The sequence below is a fragment of the Heterocephalus glaber genome, unplaced genomic scaffold, assembly GCF_053883595.1.
Source record: "Heterocephalus glaber isolate CG9 unplaced genomic scaffold, H.glaber_assembly_v1.0 deba00001600, whole genome shotgun sequence".
Classification (NCBI taxonomy): domain Eukaryota; kingdom Metazoa; phylum Chordata; class Mammalia; order Rodentia; family Bathyergidae; genus Heterocephalus; species Heterocephalus glaber.
This window is the reverse complement of record NW_028258372.1, coordinates 9,865,687-9,884,992: the sequence shown is the minus strand read 5'-3', so window position 1 is coordinate 9,884,992 and position 19,306 is coordinate 9,865,687. Positions and strand designations below refer to the sequence as shown.

The 19,306-nt window shown below is 39.3% G+C and overlaps 1 pseudogene; it reads left to right on the top strand.

Annotated features, from left to right (window-relative positions):
- Positions 1-16,423: 16,423 nt before the first annotated feature.
- On the top strand, positions 16,424-19,249 carry LOC101709036 (cytohesin-3 pseudogene; annotated as a pseudogene).
- Positions 19,250-19,306: the final 57 nt, after the last annotated feature.

Sequence of the window (19,306 nt, the reverse complement as noted above, 5' to 3'; positions counted from 1 at the left end):
GGATAAATAATGAGTATGATTTGATATTTTAAATAAATATTCGGTTACTTTACAAAAAAGGATTAATGCAATCATTTGCAACTAGTTTCAGTTTAGAGATGTGAATACAAACCTCTTCCTTCTTCCTTGTCAAGTTTGGGCTATTCTACAGGGTGCAGGGGCAGCCTCCTGGCATTGGTAGGATTTATCTTTGCATCTTAGGACTATAACAATAGGAGAAAACAAATAGGGAAACCAACCTGATTCTTTGTCTGCATGAGTCTGAGAACATTCTCTCACATAGCATAGCCCCAGTAAACAAAGTGTATGGTGGAAATTTCCGGTCTCTAGGACACTCAAGGCTTGTGGCAGAAAGGTTTCTAATTTTAGCACTTGCTTGTGTTTTAAGTCCATTAAGAGGATCCCATCTGATGGGATTTATATTATGGTCTCTTCCATTTTTTAAAAGTCACTGCTCTATTCCCCACTGATCCTAGACCTTTAGTTCACTGGCTATTAAGTCTGAAATGCTTGCTAGTAAGCTTCCTCTTGGACAAATTCCAGTTGTGCTCTCTCAGGTAAATAGTTTACAGGACAAGCAAGACAGATTTAGGGACTGATCTTTCACTATTGAACATTGTCTTACTCATTTATCACCTTGTGACAAAATCTCTTAGAAACAACATAAAATTATTTACAGCTTCGATTGATCTTTCCTTGGCATTTACCTTTGTGGCAGGAGTTTATTCTGAACGTAGCTGTTTAGCTTTTTATAGCCCCAGGGGTACTGAAGCTACTGTAGAATCAGTGCTTTAAGAGCATCATGAAAATCTGAGTCAATCAAATTTTTTTTTTTTTTTTTTTTTTTTTTGGTACTGGAGATCAAACTCAGGACCTTGTGCTTTTGAGGCAGGTGGCGGCACTGCTGAGCTAAATCCCTGGCCCCAGAGTCAATTTTTAATTTAGTCAAAGGTAAAGTGTAAGGCGATATAGTTTATACTCTCTACTTTTGAAGTAACTGTTCCATAATGGTTTAACATCATATATCTCTAAGCAGGATGCATGATCTCCTGTTAAAAATATATGCACACATATGCTGATACTATGATTTTATTATCAGGAACTCCAGGGCCGGGGATTTAGCTCAGTGGTGCTGCCACCTGCCTCACAAGTGCAAGGTCCTGAGTTCGATCCCCAGTACAAAAAAAAAAAGGAAAGAAAGTGTATTAAAGATGACATTTCAAATCAGTGGGGGGAGTGATAGGATATCTGATAAATGCAATTGAGAAAATGAGTTATTTAGAAAAAGGAAAAGGTTAATTCCTATCTCACAGTGTACATTACATAAATTTCAAATTGTTTAGAGGCTAAAACATAAAAATAATACTGTAATGAGCTGAGGTAAAACAAAGCTTACCTTAGTAATTTTTGGAAGGAGGAAGGTACAAGAAAGACACCAAACCTAGAAGCCACAAAGAAACATGAATAGATGTGCTCTAATGAAACTGAAAATGTTTTCATGGTGAAAATTATAATAAATCAAAGGTAAGGGATGATCCGGGAGAAAAAAATTATATATTTCAGGTGAAGATTAATATTCACAAAGCACATTGAGCTCCTATAATCATTAATAATAATTATTAAAAGATCAAAACAGTAGAAATTCTGAAACCACAAAAAATGAAACACAAATAGACTATTGTTGCACAAACCGGAATCAGAATAATGTGAATCAGAATTACATTCTGTTCTACACATTTATGGGTGAATTGTGTTTTAGGACATTGAAATTATATAAGTGCCCATAAAGAAGATTGATACTAGATATATTTGGTAAGAGTATGAGGTAAAGGATATTGAAAAGACAAAGTATAAATTTTCATGGGTAGTTTGATGATTTCTGTAAACATTTTATCTATTGACTTAACCATCACTCTTCTGGGAATCTATCTTATATAATTATTTGTATGTACTATATATATATGTAATGTATATAATTTTTTGTTTGATGATGAGCTTTATACTTATTTCCATTTCCAACTAGTTACTAGATAGCTGCATTTGGTTGTCTCACAAAGATTTCAAATGTATTCCTCCCTTCCCTTCTTTCTCTTCCTAAGTCGAATTTTTGATATTCCCACTGTAAAATCTGATTTTCTTCTTGTCTCCCTTCTATCCAATGTTTTTTCATTCTAGCAAACCAAAAGTATCTTTGAGTCCTCCTTCATATTATACATCTAATTCATCACAAAGATCTATAAGTTTGACCTTCAAAATATATACAAAATCTGTCAGTTCATATCTACCTTAACTGTCCCCACTTATAAACCAACATCTTTTTGTCTATAGTGGGGCAATAGCTTTACAACTTGCATAACTTTTATTTGTATTTATTGAAACATTATATATGCAAATTTATAGGGTACGGTATGATAATTCAATACCTGCATATAATATATAATAATCAAATTAGGGCAATAAGTACTTTCATTTTCTCAACTTTAATCATTTCTATGTATTGGGAAATTTTGTATTCTTCTAGTTATTTTGAAATATCTTGTAGATTGCTGTAGACCATAGTTAACCTTACTGTGCCATAAAAAAACAAAACAAAATAGAACTAATTCCTCCTATCTGACTGTGTTTTGGAGCCCCTTACCAAATTTCTTTCCATCTCCCCTTTCCATTCCCAGTCCCTAGTTCCACCACCTCAACAACCCCCCGCCCCCATTGGGGATCCAGCCTCCTCTCAGTTCTTATATGAGACAGACATTTTAGTTTCTTTAAATGAGTGAAAACATATGATTACCTTTTTTGTCTGGCTTGTTTCACTGAATGACTTCCAATTTCATTTATGTTGCTGCAGGTGATAGGATTTTTTTTTACAGTCAAATAACATCCCACTGTATGTATATAGTATGTTTTCCTTATCCATTCAGCTGTTAATTCCCTCTCTTGGCCGGCTGGGAATTGGCCATTGTGAATAGTGCTGCAATAAACATGCACATGCAGTTTATCTCTTTGATACATGGTTTCTTTTCCTTTGGACATACACTCAGTAGGATTGCAGGATCATATGGTAGTTCTATTTAATTTTTTAAGGAACTCTCCATACTGTTTTTCACAATGGCTGTACTAATTTGCATTCCCACTAACAGTGTATAAGAGCTTCCCTTTCTCTGCATCTTTGCTAGTATTTTTTTTGCCTTTATCATAATAACTATTCTAACTGTAAGGTGATATATCATTGTGATTTTGGTTTGCTTTTCCTGGATGATTAATGGTTTTTAGCATTTGTTCATATAGCTATTGGCCATTTTTATATCTGTAGGTTATCCTTTTTTTTTGTGTGTGTGGTACTGGAGATTGAAACCATGGCCTCATGTATGTGGGCAAGTACTCTACCATGGAGCTACATTCCCTGCCCTTTTATTTATTATTTATTTATTTTAAATTTTGAGACAGGTTCTTGCTAAATTGCCCAGAATGCTAAATTGCCCAAACTTCTTGACCCTCCTTCCTCAGCCTCCTAAGTTCCTGGGATTATAGGTGTGTGTTATCATGTCAGGATTTTGGCCCTGAGAATTGTTTCTTTTACTATGCAAATGCTTCTTAGTTTTTGTTTTGTTTTGAGACAGGGTCTCACTGTGTATTTCAGGCTCACCATATTTTTAATCATACCTTGTTAAGATATTCAGGAAAGAAGGCTTCCAGAACTGCTTCAGAAAGTGGCAAGAATGATGGGATAAGTGTATACAAAATGAGAGAGTATTGTGAAGGAGATTGATGGCAATGTATCTCTTATTGTAATAAATTTAAAAAATTTAAACATTCATTGTATATTTTGATCATACCTTGTATAGTGAGATCTTTTCTTGGAAAAATAAAACCATCTAGCCAACCAACCAAACAATAAATACAAGTATGGGCAATATTTGCACAGATTATTCACCAAACAATATACACATGCTAAATGAGCTCATCAAAAGGAAAGATGTTCAATACTTTTAATTATTAGAAAAATGCAAATTAAAAAATTCACACAGAAGCTGGACAGTGTGGTGCATACTTATAATCCCAAAACTTCAGAGGCTGAGGCAGGAGGATTGTGAAGTAAAGGCCAGCCTGGGCTACATAGCAAGTTCAAGGCCAGCCTGGACTACGTAGTGAGATTTTTATCTCAAACAAACAAAAAAACCAAAAAAAATCCCCCAAAATTCAGCAACAAAACATGAAATCACAAGGAAATACTATTGCATACCCACTAGCATGACAAAAATAAATTCAAAATAGATAACAGCAGATAAAACAGATTAAAAGCAAGTCTTGGTGAGGATGTAGAGAAACAGGATGCCTTATACATTTCTGGAGGAAATATAAAACCATGCAGCCCCTTGAGAGAACTATTTGACAATTTCTTACAGAGTTAACAGGACCTTACTGTAGGGCCTAGGAAGTGACTATTAGGAATTTACCCAGAGAAGCATATGTCCACACAAGGACTTATAGATGAGTGTTCATAACAACCTCATTCATAATAGCTAAAATCTGGAAGCAATCCAAATGTCCACCAACTGGTGAATGGATAAACATGTGTTATATGCTTAACATAGGGTGATATTCAGCAGTAAAAACCAGAATAGCCTTCTCATACACTCAGCGTTGACAATCCTCAAAAACATCGTGCTCTGTCAAACAAGCCAGATATAGAAGTCTACACAGGACATGACTCCATTTGTATGAAATTTCTGGAAAAGGAAAAAGTACCTGTTTTCTGTTCCTGTATTAAAATGCCAGAGACTGGGTACATTATTTTAACAAAGAAGCTTATTTAGCTCACAGTCCTAGAGGTTCAAGAGCACGGTGGTTCAAGAACCAGTATCTGGTTCACTGTAGTGAGGACTTCATGGCACAGGGCATCACAGTGGGGAGGGGGTGTGCAGAAAAGGGAGGATCACAGAGTCGGACAGACTCTGGGGTTGACCAGGCTTGCTCTGTTTGTGACAACTTCTTATTATGGGCACTAACTTCTACAGGCCTGACCCACTCCCAAGAGACAGCATGAACCCATTCATGGGGGCTGTGCCCTTGTGACTCATTCACCATCTAGCGGGCCCTACCTCTTAGAGGGTCCACCACCTCAGCACACCCACACCAGGGACCAAACCTGCAGCATGTAAACTTCTGTGGGATGAATCCCATCCAAACCATGGCATATGGAGACAGAAGTCAGGTTAGTGGTTGCCTTGCGCTGAGGGAGGGAACAAATAGGTGCAAATTGGCACGAGTGGGCTGTTTTTGGTGTTGTAGTGATGGCTGACAACTGTATAAGTTTACTAAAACTTATCAAACTGTGCTTAAAAGGTGTGAATTGCATGGAACATCAATTTTATTTCAATAGGACTGTTGAAATAATCCCCTCATAATACTTAAAAAATTTTAGAAACAGTGCTCAAACCATGCCACCTTTTTGTTTATAATACCTATCTTAGGTAAAAATCAGAAATCTCTACCATATCTTGTAAGGTCTTCATTTTTTTGGCTTCTTTGGCTGATTCTTGAGAATTCTCCCCTTCAGTCTCCTTGTCCTCTCTCTTTTGCCCCAGGGATGTCTTACCTATGGGTCCTGCCTGGAATAACCTTAATCCTCCACTCTATCTGAAAAGCCATTATTTATGTCTCAGTCTAAACTTTCACACACCTTCAGAGTTTAAATTAGCTCACTCTGTCATGATTTCTCATAATCTATAATTATATATTTATTTTGGGATGGTTGGTTTAATTCCCATTTTACTTGAATATGAGCTCTAGCAGAGCAGGGACCACACCTATTTTATATATTAATTTCAGTAAATATCCCCCAATATTTAATTGGCTTATATACAATAAGCAAGCAGGTTAATTCATTTAATTACCCTACATGCTCCAAAGTTCATTTAATTACCCTACATGCTAAAGTTAAAATGAAAGTACTTCACTGAGGTACTGTTCTTTTTTTCTGTTTACCAGTTGAGGAGCTGGTAACATGGGCTCAGAGAACCTTCCAGGCCAATAGTACTGCAGGCAAGCATTATGGGATAAGAATTTGGGTTCTCATGATTGTCTAAAGATTTCCATATATGTTGGCAGGATTGATTTTTGTCAAAGTGGGAAGAAACTCTCCCTTAATGGACCACATATCTATAGGGAGCCAAACGCTCGCCAAAAGCCCACTCAAATGGAATAATATTCAGGGAAGCTTTCTAAAGGATACATAGCCCTACTAGGACATCAAGTGCCTGGTTACTTTCCCTGGGCTATTTTGGCCCCTCCTAGAATTGCTTTTAGAGACTTGTGCCATCCGTTAGTAAAAGGCACCACATGGTGAGACACACTGCCGTTGCGAGTTTATTGTAACCCCCAGTGCTCTCTTTATGAGACCCCGCTGTCCCTGGAGAGATCCTGACTTGTACATCCAGCTGTCTGCAGGGCACTCAGATGCAGTAGCAGGAGTAAGAGTCAGCAAGACCTTTCACACTTACTCATGGAATCCTTTTCTACCAGAGTTACTAGGAATGAGTGGCTTACAAACTGTTAACACAATATGGTTTTTACTCAATAAAATATTGTAAGTACCCCAAACATAAAACATAAAAAGCAGAAGTGTGTATCAGGTTGAAGAAAGCCAGATTTTAGTTTCTTCTCCCATTCATATCCTTGATCCTCCTGACATGGTACCTGAGATAACAGGGGAGTTAAGAGCCACTGATGTAATCCAATCCTTCCACTTGGGACTGGTGTGTGCCCTGCTGGGAAACAGCCATGCAGCTCAGTTAGTGTAGACATCTGTAGTAGGTAGACAGATCCTCTTTCACCCCTGCCCTTAGTTCTTATGTGGACTTTGGATGTACCGAGGAACCAAATTAATATGAAAGCAAGCTAATAAGAGAAAACAAATGAGTTTTATTAATTTATATATAGATAAGGACCTTATGAAAGAGTGAAGTCTGAGGAAATGACCCAAATATGATGCTTTTAGATTTTTTAGACAAACAACAATGGAACTGTGAAGAAATGATGGGACTGGTCAATGAACCAGGGTAGTAAGTTCTCAAGCTGTTACTGTGAGATAAAGGAGGAGTGCAGAAGTTAGTGGAGAGTAAGTATTACTCTGAATGAGTCTGCGTATCCTGGTTCTTTGCAGGCCCAATTACGAGTCTCTGGTGACCAAGTGTATTTTCTTGCCTTGACACATGAAGGCCATCCCTCCCTAAATAATCTTTATGCTTTCTGTAGGAAAAGACCAGCCAAATGACTCTTTTTGAAATGTCAGCTCCTTACATGATTTCATTTTGAATTTATCAACTTGGCGTATTTTCAGATGACACATCCTTAGCTCCTTCACGTTAGTCCTCAGAAAGATATAGTGGACAATTCCCCCAAATATGTAGTGGAATATTAACACAGCTGACAGTAACAGGAGGTGACTGGAGATCAACACTGTGCGTAAGCAGGACCAATCAGTGTGCCCTGAAGATTCACCACATATGCTCCTGGTGCACCCATCAATCTTGTCTCCAGGACAGGATTTTCAGAGGTGTCTTTAAAAGTTAGCTCAGTAGGGGGTGCTGTTTGCCACTGTTCCTGTGTTTTGGGTGGGGCTTCTCACAAACTGCTGTAATTTTTTTTTTTTTTTCTGGTGTTGAGGATCAAACCCAGGGCCTTGTTCACACTAAGCACATTCACTACCACTGAGTTACAGTCCCAGCTCTAGAACTATTCATGTATTCATGGACAGCCCTAGGCACTGGGCAAAGTGCTTCTGTCAGGGTTGGGGGAGTGGGAGCATATGGAAGCAGTCTCCTGATTTATCTCAACAACTGTGTTACACTTTATAAAGTGTCCATAATTATTTTAATGTTGAAATGTTTTACAGTACTTGACATTTAAATGATCAGCATTTTACATCTCACATCATCCCACTTACACTGACCCTAATCTTTCAATTCGCCGATGCTTCTGAGAGATACACAGTCCTTATCATGGTCACCAGTGCTCTCCATCTTACTGAGTCCTGCGATGAGCCCCCCACCTCCCATACCCCTTGCCCTTACCCTTGGGGAGGATGTTCCTAAATGTCCCTTGGTTGCTTGAAACCATGATGGCACCAACTCTCTATGAGTTCATCTGTAGTTGTCCCTTGCTTTCCTCAGGGGTATTTGTTCTAGGATGCCCCCCCCATACCAAAATCTATGGTTGCTGAAGTCCTTTGTAATAAAATGGGGTTGCATTTGCATAGATCCTAGGCACATCTTCCTGTATATTGTAAATATCTTTAGATTACTTGTTATAGAGTATAAATGGCTGTAAATTGTTCTTCTATTATTTAGACAATAATGACAAGGAAAAAATCTGTTTGCATTTAGCATATACACAGTATTTTTCCTAAATATTTTTCTTTTTTTTTTAGTGGAGAATACAGAATAGAGATTAATTTTGGGGAAACAATACATGTTTATAACATGTCTTGATCATTTTCAGTCCCTTTACCCTCTTTTCCTCTCCTCTCCTCTCCTACTTGTCTACTTTTTCATTTCTAAGAGTCTACCTTTTACTCTCTTATCATCTCTCCTTTATTTTTATTTATTTATTTATTTAGTACCGGGGATCGAACTCGGGTCCTTGTGCTTGCACAGCAGGAGGCAAAACCACTGAGCTAAATCCCCGGCCCATCTCTCCTTTATTTTATTAATTCATTTGTTTATATTTTAGATGTCTCCTGTAAAAAAAAATGCAATATTTAACTTTCTGAGTCTGGCCTATTTCACTTAGCAGGATGATCTTGAGTTCTATGTATTTTTCTACAAATAACATGATTTCATTTTTCTATGTAGCTGATATATCATATTTTCTTTATCCACTCATTTGTTGACAGTCATCTAGGCTATTTCCAGACCTTAGCTACTGTGAATTGTGCCGCTATAAAAATGAGTATGCATGAAAAACTATAGTGTGATGTCTTTAATTTTTTTTTTTTTTGCAAATATACCCAGGAGAGATACAGCTGGGTCAAATGGTATTTTCATTTTTAGTGTTTTGATTCACAATGGATCCATGAAACCATAGACGAAACCATGGATGTGGAACTTGTAGATGGGAACAACAGTATTATTTTTTCTATACATATATACTTATGACAAAGATTAATTTATAAAGGTGGCACTGGAAGAGATTAATAACAGACAATGACATAGAGCAACTATGACAGTATGCTGTAATAAAAGTTATTTAAAACTTATGAAGCCAAGCATGGTGGCCTAGGCCTGTAATCCCAGCACTCGGGAGGCTGAGGCAGAGGAATTGCCATGAGTTTGAGGCCAGCCTGGGCTACATAGTGAGTTCAATGCTAGTCTGAAATATATAGCAAGAACCTGTCTCTAAAAAAAAAAATTACATACCTTATGAATTGTTTATTTTTGGGGTTTGCCACTTAATATTTTCAGATTGTGGTTGCCTGTGGGTAACAAACACATGGAAAGTGAAGCTGTTGATAAGGGGTACTATTACACCCCAGTGTCCCTCCCCTAAGAGCCTGTGACACAGGTGACCACACCCATCTTCCAGAGGACGATGGTCCCCTTTCTCCTCTGGTCTCCCGAGCATATCCTGCCTCAGCTGATGACTGTTCCTTTTCCTTCTTATCTCTTCTCTGAACCCTAACCTCTTCCCTTCTCTCCTGTGCTCTGTTTCTTCTCTGCCCTTCCCATTTTTCTAACTCTTCATAGCTATTTTCTCAGTTTTGGATGGGAATACTTTTATATGCCAGTGGCTCCCAACTTACATCTCCTACTCTGACTTTTCCCTCCTGATTTCTGGACTCTTACATGTATCCAAGTGGTAGTTGTAACAGGCCACCTACACTTCCTCTGTCCAAAACAGACCTCCAGTGTGCCTTTCATTCACTGTGCTGGATTCTCATCGAGTCTATGCAGTCTGAGTCTTCAGAGTTTTAGGAAAAAAAATGTATTTTTTTGGATAATTTTATACTCCTTGTTCATTTCTCCTTCTGAAAGTTCTCATAGCCAGATGTTTAATTTTCTAGATGGAGTGTCTAATTTTCTTAGTCTTTTTATTGTTCATGATTTTTATCTTTTTGTCTCATTTTCTGTGAGAATTCCTCAACTTTTTCTTTCATCCCCTATTTTATTTTCTGCAAGCTCTTATTCTCTTGTTCCTTTTATGGGCAAATTCTGTTCTTATTTCATGGATGCAGTACTGCTTTGTCTCTCAGAGGACATGGATTATAGTTCTTTTGATGTGCATTATTTTGCTTTGGTGGTGGCCTCAGGGGTTAGGGACAGTGGCTCAGTCCTTCCCCGTCATCTAGAGGACTCTACTGTCTCAGCTGCAGTTTCATTTTATTTCGTTTTATTTGTACATGTTTGCCGTACCTGCAGTTTGCAGTCGTCTTGGGGAATGAGTACATGTACATAATACAACTGGTTTCTTTTTTTAATCCCCTCCCCCTCTTTCCTGCTCCCTCCTCCTCCTCTGATTCCCCTTTCTACACTTTCATCTTGTCCATATCATTAATCTGAGCTCATTCTGATGGCATATAATGTTACCATTCATCAAGGTCACTAGGTTCCTGTACATGGCATATCTTTATTCTACCCTTCTCCTCCCCTGCCTGTCCCTTTCTTCTCTTTGGTTGTCCCTCTTCTGTTTTTGTCTGTTATTATTTGTGCTGTGGCCAGTTCTTACAGCTGTTCTTTTGAACCATTGTTCACCTGCTAGGTATTTGGAAATTAATTGACAGTGGCTAAGGGAGACCACATTGGCTGCTGCCTAAGCTCAAATGAACTCTCCTGGGTAAGGTGGGTATATTTCTGCATCTCTTGTGATTACCATTCCCAAGGGGACTTAAAAAATTGGCTTGAACACTTACATTAAACATAATTTGGAAGGTCAATATGTTAGAACATGTATGGTTAAAGGTAGTTCAAGAAGATAAAAAGCTTTTGAGCTTTTTTATTTTCTCTTAAGTTAGTGTACGTATTATTATTATGTTAGAATACAGTATTTGAAACCTTTTTGGAAAATGATTTTTCCTTCATTTGAAGAGTTTTCTTTGGAGGAGATAAATTTTCAGAAGTTGCATAATCAAAGTACCTAATTATAATGCTGAGCTTTGAATACATTAATATCGAGCAAGAGACTTTTACAGTTGGTTTATTTTTTGTTTGTTTGTTTGTTTGTTTTTTTGAGGCAGGGTCTCCCTTTGTAGTTCAGGCTGGCCCTGAACTCACCATGTAGCCCAGGCTGGCCTTGAACTAGCGGCAATTGGAATTCCTGCCTGAGCCTCCCAAGTGCTGGGATTACAGGCGTGTGCCACCACACCTGGCTACAATTGGTTTATTTTTAATTTTCTCAAAGGACCTTGCAGGAGTTGGTTTGCCCCTAGTGCTTCTTAATATTGCATTATTTCATTTAAATTATAATTTTATGTTAAAATAAATGAATTCTATGATAAGTGATAGAAGATAGCATTATTATAATAATGCTTAGGGAATATTATGGGCTTATGGATCATCTTTGCTGGGAATTGAACCCAGGGCACTGCCTGCTAGGGATGTGCTGTATCACTGAGCTACCTCCCCAGTTGTGTTACATTCTTAACCAGGGAAGTGGAAAGACTCATAGCTGTTGCTCTCAGAGAAACTGCTTCAGCTTCTGTTTGAAACATGGTCCCTTATGAATGCCCCAGATCTGCCCAGACTGGATTTTTCCAGTTATCTCCGCCTCCACCCCAAGGATCAAGCACACCTCAGGTCAGCCTCCTGCACTTACTTGGCCCTTCCCTGTCAGCAAGGCCTGATCAGTTATGGTCAGTTAAGGCTGAGCTGAATTTTTCTAGGTGAAATTTATTTCTCCATAATTAGGATTAAAGGGTTCCTAAAATTGGATCCTAAGCTGCATTTCAAGTTTAGGTTGGGAGCATACAGCCTGCAGGGCAAAGATTGCTTATACTTTTGCCAAATGATTTAAAATCCAAAAATCTTCCAGAAAGAATTTTTTTTTTGTATTAAATTATTTTATTGGTACATTGTAGGTATACAACACAATTACATTTCTCATTGGAAATTGTACCTTTATATAATGCATCTTGGTTCTTATTTTTTCCCCATTCCTAGCCCTCCCTTTATGCCCTCCACCCTTCCCTATTTACAAAGACTTTATTTCCATTTTTTCCATTTCTCATCATTTTTTCCTTTCCCTTCTTTCCTTTCCCCTGCCCCTCCCACTACCCCTACCCCTTTGGACCTTTTCTTCCTATTTTACATTATCAATTTTTCGTTCTAATCATTGGTACATTTTAGGTATACAATATAATGACATTCATCATTGGAAATTTGCACCTTTACATAGTCTCTCTTGGTTCTTATTTTTCATCCTTGCCCAGCCCTCCCTTCAACCCCTCCAGTCCTCCCTATTTACAAAGATTTTGTTCCTATTTTTCCATTTTCTCATATTAATCCCATTCCCTTCTGTCCTTTCCCCTAGCCCTCCGACTTCCTTCCCCTTTGCCCCTTTTCTTCCTATTTCACATTACCTATTATACATTTAGTCCTTATTTACACTTTCAGTTTCTCACACCAGAGAAACTATTCGGTATTTACACATGTGTGTCCTATTTATATCACTTAAAAGCAGAAAGAATTTTGAAGTGCCAGATGCCATATTTAAAAAAAAAACTCATGAAGGTGATGATTCATCTTTACCTTTTTACTTAGGTGACTTGTATGCATACTTAATAGACCTTTCATGTCATTATTTATTTAAGCTTTTGTTGTTGTTGCTGCGATGCTGGAGCTTGAACCCAGACCTTTATACATGTTAGGCATTCACTGTGCCATTGAGCTACAGCTTCAGCCTATTTAAACTTCGGACTTCTTTTCTCCCAGATTTTTATCATCAGTTGACACACACTGCAAAGGGAGCTATAAATAGGGAGACCTCTTAGGTTCTTAATTAATAAGAATAATATTTCATACATTTGAATTGATTATATATTTTAAAATATACTCAGAAAAAAATTTATCTTTAGGTAGTGGAGTTGCTAATTCTGATTATGGGAAAATATTTCTAGTTACAAATGAAGATTATTTCCCCAGGAGAGTTTAGCCATCTGTTTTTGGGCAGAAGGCATTGTGGATCAGTAACGGTATGAAACATATGGGAAAGAAAATGAAATTGCTACGTGGACCCAAATGCCAAAGTAGATCTTAGAGAACTGTATTCACCACAGAGGCCTACTTCTGCAGCACACTGTGTGTGTGGTAAGCTCACTCTCACCTGAAGCACCAGCTAGCATTGGAATGTCTATTTCCCAGTGGAACTCAGCCCTCAAGGACCAAGTGACGTTTAGTCATCGGGAGTCAGATGACACCACTGAGGAAATTTGCCCCTGTGTTGTGGTGTCCAGGCATTGGAAAGTGTTTTACTTCTGGCTGGGAGTGCCAGTATATCCCTGTAGTCCCAGCACTCAGGAGGCTAAGTGAGAAGGGTGGCAAGTTCAAGGCCAGCCTGGGCTACATACCGAGCTCAGCGTCAGCCTGGAGTACATACTATGTAAACGTTTGGAGTGAAGATCTACTCCAGTTTGAACTCTGGTTCTAGCCATTAGTAGCTGTGTGACCTTGACCTCAATTTTCTTTTCTGTAAAATGAGGTGAGTAATAATAATGGTTGTTGTGAAGATTAAGTTAATTGTGGGCAAAGCGCTTAGAACAATGTTTGGCACATGGTGAGAATGTATATGGGTATCATTTGGAAACTGTTAAAATATGGAGTTTTTAGGACAACCAGGACAGAAGATCAGGGCTCTGTATTTCAAATCATCCACCCAGTGGTCTTGATGAAAGTAGGTCATAGACTTACTACTTCAGTCAAGAAACCAAGAAAGGGAAGGCACCTGCATGCAAGAGGGGGAATGGCAGAGCAGTAGACCTACCCGTAAGCTGGAGAAGGCAAAAACAGGTGAAATGGGGAGAGTCCCGGGTGGCCCAGGCATATATGACTCATCAAGGAAAGGATTTTAGAGGGAATTGGGAATTCAGATCTTATCAGCAAGAGTTGTTGCTTCCCTTCCATCTCAGCAGTACTGCATCAGTGATACCTAAGGGCAAGCATGAACATTTCCTCAGAACAGGGGACTTGGGACCACTCTCTAAACATTTGATAATCACTTGGAAACATACGAAGCACACATCTCAGACGGTCAGAGTGGAAGAGAACAAAAACTTGCTGTAGATAAGTGAGGATTGTCCACATTGAAAATTAGGTCCTCAAATTGAAAGAGGGAAAATTTGGCAACAATTTAATATCACTGATTTAGTTAAGACATCAAACATGTAAGAGGACATTTACACATACACACACAGTAGAAGGCCATGAACAGACAGCTGGAGAAAAAGCTAGCTCAGGAGAGTAAAGCAAGGAAGTCTATTTCCTGGATTATCCAGTGGCAGACAGTAATAATGTAAGTGCAGCAGTACAATGTGATAAATCTTTATAGATTATTAGGCCACGTCAAGAGTTTATGAAAATTTCTTCCCTCATTTCATGGTCTTGGTCAGCTGGATTCCATTAAGGGGGAAAGAGTGAAAGGATACATAGTTGCAGCTGGAAATGAATAAACAGAAATCTTGGATGAAGATAGAATAAAGGAGTAAAAAAAGACAGTGATAGACAGTGCTGATCTTAAGGACATCACAAGAAGAGATACTTATGAATATAAATTGAGTAAGTACAGTGCATTGAAACACTCACATGAAGATGCAGATAAATTTAGAGGAATATAAAGATTATACAGATGTAGAATGTAGAAACTAAGATGTAGAAACTACAGATGTAGAAACTAAGGTTTCTTAGATTTCAGTATTGGTGGTACTTATAAAAAGATATATATCTGAGTAATTCACATAATAGGTCTATGTCCAACTACTACTTTTTTTACATGGCCTCTATGTTTGAAAAGATAATTGTTTTCCCTATGCCAGCCTGACGCATTAAACATTATTTCTGTTGGACTTCATATCTTTGGTTGATCAGTTACTGGTATCTTTGCTATCCATGCAGAGTAAAGGATCAGTCAGCTAAGGCACTGAGTGGCACACATTTATAACCATTATGGATTCCATAAAAAGGATCTATACTGATTAGGAAGTCAACTAGAAGACCTGAAGGCCAGATAAAGGGAGTGATTTAGAATTACACCAGTATACTCCAGGGAAAGACTTTTGGAATGTTTCTTTAGAACATGTACATGTCTTGGAAATCACAATAAAAATGTCAATTTTAGGAGGTAGGTAGACCCTCTGAGTAAAAAATGATACACTATTCATTCATTTACTTTTTCCTTTAATAAATACTTACTGATGGTTTTCTATGTGCCTGACACTGTTAGGAACCTAACTAGGAATATTGGTGAATAAAACAGATAATTTCTTATACTTATAGAGTTTAAGTCAAGTGGAGGATAGAATAAATAACAACGTTAACAAAAAAACATATGGGCAATTCCATAATGTAAAGTGCTAAGAAGAAAACAAATACATACAATGATAGTTGCATAACTGGGGTTGGTCATAAGAGAAGATCCCTCTAAGGAGGAGACTTTTAATATGAGTCCAAAATGATGAAAAAGGAACCCATCATATGTAAAAAGAATCAAAGAATGACCAATACAGGTGAATAGGAGTAAAAATTCAGGGGGAGTGAGACATGAGATAGAACCAAATGAAGCAGAAGCCCATATGGTGAACTTGGATGTTATTAGAAATAAAATGGTATGCTTGCTTCACGAGTGCAAGGTCCTGAGTTCAATCCCCGGTACCAAAAAGAAAGAAAGAAAATGGTAAAGTTTGAAGTAGGATGTAATGTAATATGAAAGGATTTTTTTTGTTGTGGAAAATAAATGGGTAGAGGCTGGTAAGAATAGAAGTGGGGAGACCCACATGCAATATTTACATGAAAGGTAATGGGAGCTTGGATTAGAGTAGAATCGAAGTGTTTTCTGTCAGCTTTTACTGCTAGCTGATCTGTGTTTCCAAGGTAGAGTCCACATGGAGAGAGTGAGCCAAGTTGTTGCCTAATGTATGTAGACAACTTTTAGGGGTAGGGAGCTGGCAAAATAGCAAGCCAACATATAAAAGGAATGTAGAAAATAAGGAATTTTTTTTTTTTTTGTACCGGGGATCGAAATTGGTCCTTGCGCTTGCACAGCAGGTAGCAAAACCACTGAGCTAAATCCCTGGCCCCAAAAAAGGAATTTTAAAAAGGGCATTAAAAGGCAATAAAAGTTTTTATTGGGCATTCTGTGTGTGTGTGTGTGTGTGTGTGTGTGTGTGTGTGTACATGCTGGGGACTAAACGTAGTGTCTCGTACATGCTAAGCATGTGTTCTGCTGCTGAACTATACCTCCAACCCCTTTACTGAGCATGCCGATGATCTACTCATAAAGAATATGCTTTCAGGGGCCGCGAGCTGAGGAGCCGACCGGTCACCCGCGCGTCTCGCCTCGGATGGCGCCCCCCGACCTGGCTCCTTGCCCGCCGGCCCCGGCTCTCGGGAAGCGAGAGTGGCTTCAAGATGGACGAAGACAGCGGCGAGGGCAGTGGCGGCCTTCTGCATGCTAGGCAAGTGCTCCCCACCAAGCTGCACCCTATCACTTCATCACCTGTGGCAGAGCTCCATTGCCTGAAGGCCTCTCATTAGAAGAGAGAGAAGAACTTTTGGACATTCGTCGAAGAAAAAAGGAACTTATTGATGACATTGAGAGGCTGAAATACGAAATTGCAGAAGTGATGACAGAGATCGATAACCTAACTTCAGTGGAGGAGAGGTAGAATGTAAATCAAAACTACTCAGAGGAACAAGCAAATAGCCATGGGAAGAAAGAAATTCAACATGGACCCCAAAAAGGGAATTCAGTTTCTAATAGAAAATGACCTGCTACAGAGTTCCCCAGAAGATGTTGCCCAGTTCCTCTATAAAGGAGAAGGCCTAAATAAGACTGTCAGTGGGGACTACCTGGGTGAGAGGGATGAATTTAATATCAAAGTTCTTCAAGCTTTTGTCGAACTCCATGAGTTTGCTGATCTCAACTTCGTACAAGCCTTAAGGCAATTTCTATGGCGCTTCAGATTGCCTGGAGAGGCTCAGAAGATAGATCGAATGATGGAGACCTTTGCTTCACGCTACTGCCTGTGCAACCTGGGTGTCTTCCAGTCTACAGACACATGTTATGTGTTGTCGTTCACCATCATCATGCTCAACACCAGCCTGCACAACCACAACGTACGTGACAAGACCACTGTGGAGTAGTTCATCACCATGAACCATGGCATCAATGAGGGGGGAGACCTCCCTGAGGAGCTGCTGAGGAACTTATAGGAAAGTATTAAGAATGAACCATTTAAAATCCCAGAGGATGATGGGAACGACCTGACACACACGTTCTTTAACCCGGACCAGGAAGGCTGGCTCCTGAAGCTGGGAGGGCATGTGAAGACCTGGAAGTGGCGCTGGTTCATCCTGACCAACAACTGCCTCTACTACTTTGAGTACACCACAGACAAGGAGCCTGGAGGTATCATCCCACTGGAAAACCTCAGCATCAGAGAGGTGGAAGACCCACAGAAACCTAACTGCTTTGAGCTTTACAATCCCAGCCACAAAGGGCAGGTCATCAAAGCCTGCAAGACAGAGGCTGATGGCCAGTGGTGGAGGGAAATCACGTGGTGTATCACATCTCTGCCCCAAGCCCTGAGGAGAAGGAGGAGTGGATGAAATCCATCAAAGCAAGCATCAGTAGGGATCCTTTCTATGATATGTTGGCAATGAGGAAAAGGAGGATTGCCAATAAGAAATAGAGTTGTCCTGTCCCAGTAGGTAAACTAAGGACCCAAACCACTCAGCAGATGTGACTGGTGGCTGCCCCAACACGACACAGGGGAAGCACCTTCTCAGGCTGCACTGGTCCCTAGAACCAGCTGGGGCCCCAGTTGTACACCCTGACTCCTGTGCTGTATGTGGCTTGGATCATGGTCAGCTGTGTTTCCTCCTGTTGCCCCCTGGCTTCAGAAGCAGTGGAGGGAGATTCCCTGTGGGCATCTGCTGGTCTCCCACGTGCCTCCCCACTCAGGCAGTGACAGTTGGCCATTCTAGAAGCTGCTGTTTTATATCAAAATGGGAATGGAAAACTACCATTTTTTTTAATTCAGAATTTTTCTCAGATATATAGGATTATAACTTTTATATGCCTTTTTATATCCTGAAATTATAATGAAAGATACTTTCTAACAGTAGTATTTTTAGAATGGCAGCTATAAATAAAACTCCTGGACACAAGTTAAAAAAAAAAAAGAATATGCTCTCAATGGGAAAGCTGGGGAGTGGGAATTAGAGGTACAACTGAATGACAAGTTACTAGTATATAGTGTTGGGGTCTCTGACAGTTCTTGTTCCCTGAACAGTATCTGTCTTTCTAGCCTGGGTTTTGGCCAACTTGTAAGATAAAGCAGAATAAGGACTGAGTCAAGAATATTCGTTTTTATTACTGACAGAGGTCAAGATAAAATATATGGGTCTGCTAGCTAAACCTCAGAGTTAGGAGACTTCCTCATCCTGTGCCTGCAGCCAAGTGTGTGCATCCTGTGGGCAAGCTTGTGCCCACAAGAATGACAGTGAAATGTTTGGGAGCAGTTAATCTCCCCAGATTTACCAGGCAGATAATCACTGCACCTGCCCAGACACAGAAGCAGTTCGAGGTAAGGGTGGAGAAATGCCAGGAAGAGTGCACTGGGAAGGGAAATACACAGGATCCGAAGACAGACAGGTCCATTTCACACACACACGCATGAGAGAGAGAGAGAGAGAGAGAGAGAGAGAGAGAGAGAGAGAGAGAGAGAGAGAGAGGCAGAGACCACAAGGACTGCCCACAACTATAAACACTACTGTCAGGGTGGTCACCTACTTTGAATGTTACTTGTAAAGGTAAGAGTTTACTCTCTACTGAGTAGGTTAGAAATTTTGGAATATAAGGAAATTACCTTCAATAAACATTAATCAGGGTTCTTTCGTTGCTTCTGCTGATTTGGGGAATTGATGCATTTCTAGTTTGCAGAGGAACAGGCACCAAAGTTTCTGACAGCCCAAAGACCTGTCCCATAGCTATAAGCATCAGATTATTCTGAGAACCTAATGAATCTAATGAATCTAGGAGATTTTAGGAAGCTTGTTGGCCTAAGGAAACTCAGTTCTATTCAATGAACTGCCTTTGAGTC